The following is a 13562-nucleotide window of genomic DNA, read 5'->3' on the forward strand; positions in this document are numbered from 1 at the left end:
TGTCCGCCTCCATTCCCTTCTATCCACTCACAAAGCTAAACCACTTTGGCCCCTCATCATCTCTTGCCTGGACTATTACAATAGCTTTCTAATTAGTGGAAGACCAATTAAGTCTTCCTCAACTTTTTCCCCATAACCAATTCATCCTTCACACAGCCTTCAAAGTGATTTTCATAACACACAGGTCTGACTGTGTCAATTCCCCATTCAATAAAACCCAATGGCTATCTGTTGACTTAAGGATCAGATACAATCTTCACTGCTTAGCCTTTAAAGACTCTCACCACTGAGTCCTATACCATTCCAGCTTTTTTATACATTACTCCCCTCTCTATGCTCTGTACTCCAGCCAGACTAGCCTCCTTGCCATTCTTCTCACATGACATTCACCCTCCAGTCTTTGGGTCTTTGCTCTGGCTATCCCCCAGGCCTGGCATGAATTCCCTCCTCACCTCTGTCTTTAAAAAATATTCTTTATAGAAAATTTAAAACTTATAAAAGTGAATGTTGAAAACTAAAAATAAATAATTTAATAAATTGGGAGGGGGAGAAAAAATATTCTTCATTTACATCTTTTCCTTTGTTTCCTTCTATTTGATGGTGTGGGCTGCTACTTTCCTGTCTTTTTTTCCTAGTGCCTAGCATAATGTATAGCATATGCTAAATGTTTAATAATTGACTGATTAATTACATTATCTATTGGAGTGAAAAGAATTAGGGCAAACTACATGGAGGAGGAGGCATTTGAATCAGGCTTTAAAGGATAGATGAGAATGTAATATGGGGCAGCTAGGTGGTGCACTGAATAATAGATCAATGGCCTTGGAGTTAGGAAGACCTGAGTTCAAATCCATCCTCATACACTTGACACACTTACTAGCCTTGTGACCTTGGGCAAGTCACTTACCCCCTGTTGCCTTGCCTTCCCCCCTCAAAAAAAAGAACATTCCAGGCATAGGGATAATTTTCTAGGTACAGAGGTAGGAAAGTGTAAGGAATATTTAGGGGACAGAGAAAATAGTTCAGTTAGCTGGACTGTAGAATATGGAACAGAGAGTAATGAGAGGTAAGTCTGGAATGGTAGTATAGTACCAGATTGTATAGAGCCATCAGTGTTAGGAAGAGGCAAGAACTTTATTTGGTTGGCACTAAGGAGCAGCTAATGATTTCCTCAGCAGACAAGTGGAATAACCAGATCTATACATAAGGAAGCTTAGTCTGGTAACAATATAAGGGATAGATTAGACAAGGTAGAATGTGGAGGGAGGAAGTCCTGTTGGGAGGTTATTACAATACCAACTGAACACTTAGAATGGTTAGTACTAAAATTGTGTCAGCTGGAACAGAGAGAAGGAGAAAGTATATAAGGAGAAAGGATAAGGAGGAGAAGATAGAGAAGAAAAAAATTTAAAAAAGAGAGAACCTTGATAAATAACTACCTTTTTTTTTGCTTTTTTTTTTTAGAGGGGGGAAGGCAGGGCAATTGGGGTTAAGTGACTTGCCCAAGGTCACATGGCTAGTAAGCGTTAAGTGTCTAAAGCCATATTTGAACTCAGGTCCTCCTGACTCCAGGGCGGGTGCTCTATTCACTGTGCCACCTAGCTGCCCCCTAGGGAGGACATTTTAGTATGGGAGAAGGGAAGTGAATACAGGAATGGAGGCAACAATTACCAAGTTGCGGGGCAGGGACAGAAGCAGATTGGCTTGGTTGGAGCAGTGGTGCCATGATTAAAATAATGAAAGATGAATGAATGAATGGATTGAAAAAAAGCATTTACTGAAGCTTTACTATGTTCAAAGCACTGTGGACACAAAAAGACAAGTGAAAACAGTTCCTGCTCTCTAGTTTATATTTTAAAAGGACAAGACAACATGCACAGGAGGCTTTAGTTACAAGATAAATGGAAAGGCTGAGAAGTCATTAGGCCCCATTGGTAAAACACATGGTAATGCATTTTCTTTAATATTATTACCACTGATAAAAGTGTGTGTGTGTGTGTGTGTGTGTGTGTGTGTGTGTGTGTGTGTATTTCTGGTGTTGAACTACTTGAAAGAGCCAAAGACTTTTTTTTTTTTTGCTTTTTGGAGGGGGGAAGGTAGGGCAAATGGGGTTAAGTGACTTGCCCAAGGTCATACCACTAGTTTTGTGTTAAATGTCTGAGGTGGGATTTGTACTCAGGTCCTCCTGACTCCAGCGTCAGTGCTCTATTCACTGCACCACCTAGCTGCCCCCAAAGACTTTCATAGTGAGAACTTTCTTCTCCAAGTCTTCAGCAGCCATGGCTGTTAATAGTACCTCTCCCTTGGTCAGTAGTTGAGGTGATGGTGGTAGTGGTTGGGCTCAAATATTCTCCCCTCAGGGTCCCTTGCTACTTCATTTAAGCTGGCTTGCCTATACCCTAGCTGACAATTGATTGGGGATAGTTGGCCCCTTCTCCACAGGAGTTGCTCCTCTGGAAGATGGTTTTAGGGACTGAACTGGAAGTGGGGCTAATGCCCCAGATGTTATTATTGTTCCTGGAATCTTGAGCTTACCTACTCATTGGTGGAAGTTGACCAACAGTTGGTTTTCAGTTGGTGTCAGTGGTGGTAAGGATTGTGGTTGATTCCTTGGATGACAACTGTGAAGACTGGACTATATTGATATGATTGGAAAGATGAGGAGAAGGTAGTTAGTTGATGGAATTCATTGAATGGAAGGCTGTTTTGATTATAAGCCATAGGAAACAGGGAGCCAAACTATCTCCTAATATTTAGAACAGGACAATATGACAGAAATTTTGTTTATAATTGTCTCTTCTTGTAACTGAGTGTAGAATGATACAGAATCTGAAGAAAGGTAAAACAGTGAGTGGGTTGTTGTAATAGTTCCTAAGTGGATGAATAAATGAATGAATGAACATTTATTTTGTACTTTCTAGGTGTCAAGCACTGTGCTAAGCCCTGGGCACTTTGAGATGATAAGGACTTGGATGTCTAAAGTGATGACCATGGAAGCCAAAGGAAAAAAGAAATCTAGGAGATGGTCGGACTGCTACTCATCAAAACCAACTGTAGCAATTAAAAGTTCAGAGCAGACTTATTTTAGGATTTTAACTCGTGAGAGGCAGTATAGTAGAATGGAAAGAATGCTGCATCTAGAATCAGAGAACCTGAGTTCAAATCTTAGCCTTGCTAATTACTGCTTCTGTGATCTTGGGCAAATTACCTAGACTTTCTGTGCCTGTCTCCTCATCAATAACATGAAGTTATTAGAGGAGATGATCATCAATTTCTCATGTATTTAACAACAGATGTTATTTGATAGCCTTTGTCAACCAATGCTTAGCTACCTGGTTATTTACTTTTTACTGTAGTTTCAGCTTCAAAAGAAACAGACACATTTTATCTCCTCTGGATTATATGCAAAATTAAGTGGAACTAGCAGCAGTATCAGAAAATATTCTGTTCCTTGGTGATCTGATGCAGAACAAGATTTATTGGGTGTTAGGCAGGAGGACTTTTAAAAACCATAATCTTATTACTACACATACGCACTCACACACACACACGCACATACACACACTCGTACATGATCCTTAATATAGGTTTCAGGGGGGTATGTTTTATAGTTTGTTTAGTTGTTTGGTTTCGGCTTGTAAGTTTTATTATTAAAAATGTTTATAAAAGTTTGGGGTATATAAAACTAATAAAGATGATGCCTGGTGTGGCCTTTCCCATAGATTGGCCTTTGAAGTAGAGAGCTGTGGTCCAGGTAGTTGCAAGGCTATATTTATTGTATAATTTTAAAATATAAAAGTTAATAACTTAATGGTAGCAACTTGAACTGTAATTTTAATTGTGAAACAGTTCTTCCTCTTGACATCACGATTCAATATTGTTAAGGGTTTAGAAATGAGGCCACAAGAAAAGGGCAGGTACAGCTATATACTTTTCCAAGAAACCATTTTACAGCAAATGACTTTTATTCCTTTCACCTTTTGTTCTCACATCCCTATACAAACTACTGGTGACCTGGACTCTGCAGTCATGCAAAGAGGAAAGAAAATTAAACATAATCCATCAGTCAAGTCAACAAGCATTTATTAAGCACCTACTATTTACCAGGCACTGTGCTAAGCACTGAGTATGTGAAGAAAGGCAAAAAGGAGCTCACAATCAAATGGCGGGAACAACGTAAAAGCAACTAGGCACATACATAATATTTAGAGGATAAATTGAAGAGAGTCTCAAAGGGAAGGCAGCAGCATTAAGGGAAATCAGAAAAGGCTTCTTGCAGAAGGTGGGATTTTAACTAAACCTTGAAGGAAAGCCAAGAGTCAGGGATGAGATCCCAGAACATCCCAGGCCAGTGAAAGTGCAGTCATGATATGTGATGTCATGTGAGATGAATGCAAGGAGATCAATGTCATTGGATTTCATAAAGTATGTGGAAGGGAGTAACATGTAAGAAGACTGGAAATATAGAAAGAGGAACAAATTACAAAGGGCTTTCAAAGACAAACAGAAGATATTTGATTCTGGAAGTAACATAGGGAGCCAGTGGGGTTTATTTAATGTTGTTGTTCAGTTGTTTTCAGTAGTGTCCAGCTCTTCGTAACCCCATTTGAGGTTTTTTTGGCAAAGATACTGGAGTAGTTTTGCCATTTCCTTCTCCAGCTCATTTGACAGATGAGGAAACTGAGGCAAACAGATTGTAGTGACTTACCCAGGGTCACACAGCTAGTAAGTGTCTGAGGCCAGATTTAAACTCAGGAAGACAAGTCTTTCAGACTCCAGGCCTGGGACTGTATCCACTGCAACACTTTGTTGCCCATCTATTGAATGGGGGAGTGGGGTGTGGAGGCAATATGGTCAGAATTGCAATTTAGGAAGATCACTTTGGCAGCTAAGTGGAGGATGGAATGGAATAAGAAGTGACTTGAGGCAGGGACACTGAAGAATGGGCTTTTGAAATAAATATGAGGTGAGCGTATACTGGGGAAAGGGGTAATCATTATGCTTACCATCTTGGGGTGGGGGTTAGGGGAGAGATGGGGAGAAAATTTGGACCTCAAAATCTTGTGGAAATGAATGTTGAAAACTAAAAATAAATTAATACATTCTGAAAAAAAAAAAGAAATAAGGAAATACAGATGAAGTGGTAAGAGCCCATAACGTTTTTTAAATGCTTACTCTATGACACGTACTGGGGATATAAAAAAAAACAAAAATTTCCTCAAAGAGCTGACATTTAGTAAGGGAGTGAGCAGGTGTATACACAGGTGTATACAAGGTATATGCAGACCAGGAAAGGCCTCTTGCAAAAGACGGTTTTAGAGCTATCTCTTAAAAGAAGCCAGGAAATATAAGCAAGTGTGGAAGAGTGAGAGAGTTCTATGATTAGGAGAGGGTACAAAAACAGAGTCAGCAAATGGAGTATAGTGTATGATAGTATAGGTCAGTATGACTGGAGGAGAATCAAGTGTAAAGACCGGAAAGCTAGAAAGGGGGCCAAGTTACAAAGAGCTTTAAATGCCAAACAAACAAGCAAACAAGGATCTATATTTGATCCCAGTGACAAAAGAGAAATGATGGAATTTATCAAATAGAGGAGAAACTTGGTCAGACTTTCACTTTAGGAACTGATGACTTTGCTAGCTTTGAACGGTAAATGGATGGGAGTAGAGGAAGATGGGGTAGAAGGCGCAGTGCTTTGTTCTTGTCCATTAGTGGTATGAAAGGGGTGGTATTTTTTTCCTGATTTGCTCTATTTCTCTTTGTTCCTTTTACCTTAAGTTGCTTAGGTAAAGACAGTGCCTTCTAGGAAAGGTGGGATGGGTGGTGTTAGGCACATGACCAAATGAACCTACAAACCCACTCTGGAGATATCAAGCAAAAGGAACTGATGTGAAAAGCAAACAGTGTTCTTTTCAACACTTTCTGTAAGAGTAAAGAAGAGCTCATATAATACATGTTTCCATATTACATTAACATTTATGTTAATTGCTTTTTTCCCACCTCCATTTTGATGGCCATAAAAAGAAGTTAGAAGCTAAGAGTGAAAAGTACTCTCTTATGTGGTTATGGGTTTGTCCCTATATTACCTGGTTAATATGATGAAGGAAAGGAAATAATATTGAGATCTCCTCAAGTGTGAGAGAACTGTCTGCTATGCACCAATAGCTGGCCTTGGCGATTGGTGGCTATAGCTGCCCTCATAGAAATAGGACAAAGTCATAGGCTGAGTACAGGATCATGTACACTGTCATTTATATTCAGAATGTGACTTGAGGGTTCTCACTAGCCTGTCATGGATGCTATATTTTCCATCATTAGCATCATTCATGAAGGACATTCCAAAGGAGATCGTCATTTAACATTGTTACCTGAAGGTTATAACTTTGATTTCACATCAGGTTGCACTCTGGATTTCTCCATCATGGCCTGCTCTGGGTGCCTTCCTCCTCTCTCCCCTTCCTTGCTTCCTTTTATGAATTGTTTTCCCCCATTAGAATTTAAAGGGCAGCTAGGAGTCAGGAAGACTGATCTGAGTTCAAATCTGTTCTCAGACACTTAATAGCTGTGTGACCTTGGGCAAATCTGTAAAATAAGTTGGAGAAGGAAATGGCAAACCATTCCACTATCTTTGTCAAGAAATCCCCAATTGGGGTCAGGGAGAACCAGATATGACTGAAAAGCAACTGAACAATGAAATTAGAATTTAAGCTCCCTGTGAGTAAAGACTACCTTTCTTTTTGCTTGTATTTGCATTCCAAGCACTTAACATAGTGCTTTATACACAGTAAGTGCTTAATAAATGCTAATTGATTGATTGACATATCAGTCTTTGTCTATGCAAGAAATAATTTATGATTGTCAAGTGGGGTAGTGTAATTGCCTAGAATCATAAGCGACTATTGTGACACATAGGGTCAAGTACAATTTGTGGGATATTTCTTCTGTCTAGTTCATTGCCTCATTCTCCCCCCCCCCCAAAAAAAAAAATCACCTAAGAACATTGTTATATAACACTACTAGTTTGTGGTCACCAACTCTACTTGCAGGAGGTAGTTGATTTCTTCTCTTTAGAAGTTTTCAACCAGAGGATGGTGTAGAAGGCTATCATAAAATGATGAGGTATAGGGCTAGGGGTCCTCGAGACCACAAAATACCAACATGCTGGGTCCTACTGAATGAATACCACTCGAGCTTTCTCTTGGCCAAAGAAAATCAAAGTTTATTAGAGATTCACCATAATGGGTGGACTCTTAAGGAGCCTCAGTATCTGTGATGGACAAGTGGGCCAGAATCATCTGACACAGAGCAAGTCTGTGCTAGAAAATTCTATTGTGAGCTCACATCCCATGGAAGCAAGATGGGGTCTTATATACAGAAAGGTTGTGGGAGGAAACTAGGGGTAGTCTAGGGGAGGAGTTTGGGGAGGGTCTTCAGGAGGAATCGATGAGGTCTGACTCCAGTAATGAGTGATTAAGGGTAGGAAATTGCTGGAGGCTACTGGAGAGGACAGACAATGGTGGGCTAGGCCAGTTCTAGGGTGTAACAGTTGATCTGGATATAGATATTTTGGGAGGATCAAGGGTGGGGGCTAGCTGGATAAGGGAGGGCTAAAGATTTGGGCAGAGCCACAATGAAAGGCCTATGGCCTCAGGCAAATGTCTTAGGTGGGAAGATTGAAGGAGAGCTTAAGGGGGTCCCAGAGCCTGTACCTCAACAAGTAGGAGAGCATTTGTAGAGTATAGAGGAGTGGGGATCCTTTTTTTTTTTTTAAATAAATGTACTATTTATTTACTTATTTTAAATACCAGTTTTTAAAAAAAATTAGCCCCGAATTCTCTCTCTTGCTCAGCCCCTCTTTCACTCATTGAGAAGGCAAGAAATCTGATATCAATTATACATGTGAAATCATACAAGACATATTTCTGTATTAGCCATATTGGGGGGAAAAAAGGCAAAAATATAGAAAGTGAAAAAATTCTGTTTCAATCTGCATTCAGATTTTATCACTTCTCTCTCTGGAGGTGGACAGCATTTTTCAATCCTAAATCATTCAGAATTGTCTTGGATCGTTGCATTGATCAGAATAGCTAAGTTGTTCTTAGTTGATCATCATACAAAATTGCTGTTAATGTGTACAATGTTCTCCTAGTTCTGTTGACTTCAATTTGCATTGGTCCAAATAGTCTTCCCAGGTTTTTCTGGAACTGTGTTCATAATTTCTTATAGCACAATAGTATCCCTTCATAATCATGTACCACAACTTGTTCAGTCATTCCCAAATTGATGGGTATCCCTTCAATTTACAATTCTTTGCCAACACAAGAAGAGCTGTTATATATGTGTATATGTATATATATATTTTGTACATATAAGTCCTTTACCTTTTATCTATTTGGGATATAGACCCAGTAGTTTATTGCTGTGTCAAAGGATATGCATAGTTTAATATCCCTTTGGGCAGAGTTCCAATTTGTTCTCCAGAATGGTTAGACCAGTTTGCACCAATAGTATATTACTATCCCTATTTGTTTTTATTAGTGTCCCCTCTAACATCTGTCATTTTCTTTTTTGTCCTGTAATGTGGTACTTCAGAGAGGTTTTAATTTGTATTTCTCTAATCCATAAGTGATTTTGAGTGCTTTTTCATGTGACTATAGATTTCTTCTGAAAATTTCCTGTTTATTATATCTTTAAACCACTTATCAATTGGAAAATGACTAGTATTTTTATAAATTTTACTCAGTTCCTTATATATTTATTTATCATAAAAAGTTGCTGAAATCCACACCCCTCACCCATTTCCTCTTTTCCTTATAATTTTGGCTACATTGGTTTTGTTTGTGCAAAAACCTTTTTGTTTAATGTAATCCAAATTATCAGTTTTGGTTCCCATGATTCTCTCTATCTCTTGTTTGGTTATAAATTCTTCCCTTATCCATACATCCAACAGGTAGTTTTCCATGCTCCCCTAATTTGCTTATGATATTATCCTTTATGTCTAAATCATGTACCCATTTTGACTTTACCTTGATGTGTGAGATGTTGATCTATACCCAGTTTCTGCCAAACTGCTTTCTAGTTTTCCCTGCAATTTTTGTCAAATAGTGAGTCCTTCTTCCCAAAGCTTGGAACTTTGATTTTTATCAAACACTAGATTACCATGGTTATTTGCTACTGCATATTATGCGCTTAATCTGTTCTACTTATCACCAACTCCATTTCTTAGCCAGAACCAGATGGTTTTCATTACTGCTTTGTAATACAGTTTGAAATCTGGTATTGCAAGGCCACTTTCCTTCATGTTTTTTTTTTTAACTGATTCCCTCGATATTCTTAACCTCTGTTCTTTTAGATGAATTTTGTTACTTTTTCTAGCTCTACAAAATAATCTTTTGGTAATTTAATTGGTATGACACTGAATAAGTATATTAATTTTGGTTGTTTTTATTACAGTGATTTAGCCTACCCATAAGCAATTAATATTCTTCAATTGTTTAGATCTGTGCTTACATGAAAAGTGTTTTGTAATTTGGGGATCCTTTTCAGGTATAGCTTAAACTAGATGACCACTGAGATCCCTTCCAATTCTGAAATTCTCTATTTCTATGATCTTGGGCTCTAGTGAATGCTCTGCTGTGTGACCCTGGGTAAATCATTTAATCTTTCAGAGTTTTAGTTTCCTCAGGTATAAAGTAAGGAGATTGTACTGTGTTCTCAAAGGATCCTTGGATCTCTAAAATTCTCTGTCTTTGGAGGAAAGAGAGGGAAAAAATAAATATAAAGTTTCATTCTTACATTTAGCATATTATGAGAAAAAGAAATGTAATGATTTCCTACAGATTCATTAATGTTTTCACTTCCTTCAGTCCTCATCTTCTTTCAGCATCACAACTTTGTAGCTTACTGTTTTCAGAAAACTCAAGCCATTTGTAATCTCAAGAAGACTAAATTTTACAGAAAAATAGGAGCCTGTGGCATCTGTATTACATTTAATTTCTATATCTATTTTTATTGAAGTTTTGTTTTGATATAAGGCCCACTAGATACACTGTCTCATGAAAGTCAGGATGTTTCACTGAATTTTTACCCTGTTCCCCTGGATTGGAAAGGTTAGTGTCTGTCTTCAGATCTCTGGAGAAGTTTTATGATTTACTAGACTTAAAAAAGCGCAATCCAGAAATAGACTACAAAACACTGGAGAAAAAAACAACAAATGAAAAGTCTTCAGAGATAAAAATGAATAATTAACAGTATTATTATGCATGCATTGCCATAAAATGGCCTTTGCTTTGGTGACTCATTATAACATTATGCATTTGGACTGAAACCTGTGAAATATGATGGGATGGGAAAACAACTGATCTCAGTTTTTATATGAGCAATCTCATTACTTGGAGTTTCTCCTTGTAAAATGAAATTCTTTATACCTTTCATAATAGTTTAAGTGCTATATCTTGACAAATTAATAGTTTAAAGTAATCATTCCCACCACAAATATAAGTTGGCAATATTGCATAGCTCTGTATAATTGTAACCATATAAAATTGTAAATGTTAATGATATATGCATGAAAAAATATGCAAGAACCATAGCTGAATTTCTTGTCTTTTTGCCTTGATAGTTAGACGTTTTTTTCCATGAGTTTGCATAAATGGACTTTTTTCCCTTATCTATCTAGTTGACTGTCAATCAGTCTGCATTTATTTAAGGTGTCCTGTCTAGAATAGGTCCATTCCATTCAACTGAGTTCTTCTTTTTTTTTTTTTTTGCCTTTTTGGAGGGCAATCAGGGTTAAGTTAACTTGTCCAAGGTTACATGGCTAGTTTTTTTGTGTGGGTGTTAAGTGTCTGAGGCTAGAACTGAACTCGGGTCCTCCTAACTCTGGGGCTGCCACTTTACTCACTGTGCCACCTAGCCTCCCTCAACTTAGTTCTAAATGGGCCACTATATATAATTGAATTTCAGCCCCTGGAGGAACTTTAGGCTCATCTAGTCAAACCCATGTGTTTAACAGATGAGGAAATTAGGGTTCAGAGAGATTAAGTGACTGTCCAAGATCACACAAGTAGTTGGTGTTTGCACCATACCTACAACCCAGGTCTTCTCATTCCAAAATTTTTGGAGTCAAAAATATTCTTCATATACATGTAGGTTTTTCAACTATTTTCATTTAACACTGATTATTGCTTTGGATTTCTCAGTGCCGTTTAACTGTCTCCAATGCATATGAATTTCAGTTTGAGGGATTAGCATCAAGTAGATAGATAGAGAAGCTTGTCCTGGAAATTGATTAAATCTGGCAAATAAAGTGTCTGTAGCCAATAGAAAAGAAAAGGCAGGGAAATTTTGTAGCAATCAAAAGCCAATGAGCATGTATTCACTGTTATCTATGTGATTAAGAGCTGAAGATAGAGGGCGACTAGGTGGCGCAGTGAGTAAAAGTGCTGGCCCTGGAGTCAGGAGGACCCAAGTTTGGTTCCAGCCTCAGACACTTAACACCACCCCCCCCCCCCCCCCACACAAAATCTAGCCGTGTAACCTTGGGCAAGTTACTTAACCCCAATTGCCTTCCAAAAAGGCCAAAAAAAGAGCTGAAGATACACAAAATGGCACACAGACACACACACACAAAGTCATTGTCTCGAAGAGCTACCATTCTTATGGGAAGAAGCATGAATGTATAAGATTAAATACAAAGTAGATGAAAGGTAATCTCAGAGTAGAAGACATTAGGAGTCAGAGGGACCAGGAAAGTTCTCCTGCGTGGGTTAGAATGTGAGCTAAGTCTTAAAGAAAAGGAAGGGAACAGACATCATATACCAACTATGTGCCAAGTACTATACTAAATGCTTTACAAATATTACCTCACTTGATCCTCACAACAACTTTGTGAGGCAGGTGCTATAATGATCCCCATTTTACAGTTGAAAAAACTGAGTCATGAAGAAGTTACTTGCTCTGGGTCACACAATTATTAAGTGACTGAGGTTGAATTTGAAGTCAGGTTTTCTTGATTCCATTTCCAGCATTCTATCCACTGCTGAACCTAGCTGCCTAAAAAGTCAGGGAGATCAAGAGACAGAGGTTAGGAGGGAAAGGCCAGTAGAGCTGGATCATAGATTGCAGGGAGAGAAGTAAAGTGTGAAAGGAAAGGTAGGAAGGTTGTGAAGAGCTTTAAAGAGGACTTTTTTATTTGCTCCTAGGGGTAATTGGGAACCATTGGAGTTTATTGAATAAGAGAGGGTGATCCAGTCACACCTACACTTTAGGGAAATCTCTTTGGCAGTTGAATGGAGGATGGATTGAATTAGAGAAAGACATGAGCTAGGCAAATTAAAAATCTATGGAAACAGGGAGGGGGGAGAAAAGGGAGGGAAGGATAGAATTTGGAACTTAAAACTTTAAAAAATGTTAAAATTTTTTTTATATGTAATTGGGGGGAAATTAAATATATTTTTTAAAGTCTATGGAAATAGCCAAGAAGAGGTGATGAGGGCCTGAACTAGAGTGGTGGTTATATGAGTGGAGAGAAAGGGATGCTTTCTAGGGATGTTGTGATGATAAAAAACAAACAAACACAAGATTTGGCAAATGAATGGACATGTGGGGTGAGTTAAGAATAAGGAGTTGAGGATGACACCAGAGGTACAAGCATGAATAACTGGAAGGACAGTGGTGCCCTGAATAAGTAGGCTAGAAAGAGTGAATGTTTGTAGAGCTTGTGTTGTTAGTTGGGGGTGCAAAGGACCACAGATGTATAGATTAGAGCTGCAAGGGATATTAAAGGGGATTAGGTACTAATGAGTCTGTCTTGGTCATAATGAGGACAGCCAGGACATCTAGTTCAAGATATCTAGAGAGTAGTTACTATCACAGGACAGGAACTTAGAAACAAAAGGGTATAATAGTAAGGGAATTTGAAGATCTTTCCCTTGATGGGACTCACTTGGAGCCCAACAAGAGAAGCTTGCTTAGGGGAGGCTTGTTTTTCAGGAAGGCTCACATCTTGTACTTTGTAATTAGGGAGTGGATCACGAAGGGTGTGATGTTCTCCAACCCTGAAGAAGGGTATATTTACTTTAAGGCTCACTTATGGGAAGAGTTGCACAATTTGGCCAGATGAGACTCTGGGCAGCTGTTGAGGCCCCCGGATTTGAAAACCCAGATGTTGGTGCTTCTCTCTCTGGTAACTAACATTGTATGTGATGGTCAGTCCTGTCTTTTGGTCTGCTGAATTGTGTTATTTTCTCTGTATTTTTTGTCTGCTTGTAATTTCTGTTTGTGTTTTCTGAAGTTCAGGGTGTTGACATCTTCCCCTGAACTAAGTGAATGATGCATACACACTATATATCTTTAATTAAACATCTTTATATATACATATATATTTAAAGATATGTTTAATTAAAGATTGTTGACCCCTTTAAAGTTGCTTTCCTTTAGTAAAGTAGATCTAAGAACCTGTGCTAGCAGCCATCCTGGGCATGCTAGGGTGCTTGCTGTTACAAAGGTGGATACAGAACTGGGAGTCATCTGCATAAAGATGATCATTGAACCTATGGGAG

Source organism: Petaurus breviceps, unplaced genomic scaffold, assembly GCF_028583685.1.
Source record: "Petaurus breviceps papuanus isolate PSGF00001 unplaced genomic scaffold, PetGlider_PUasm1.0 90743, whole genome shotgun sequence".
Classification (NCBI taxonomy): domain Eukaryota; kingdom Metazoa; phylum Chordata; class Mammalia; order Diprotodontia; family Petauridae; genus Petaurus; species Petaurus breviceps.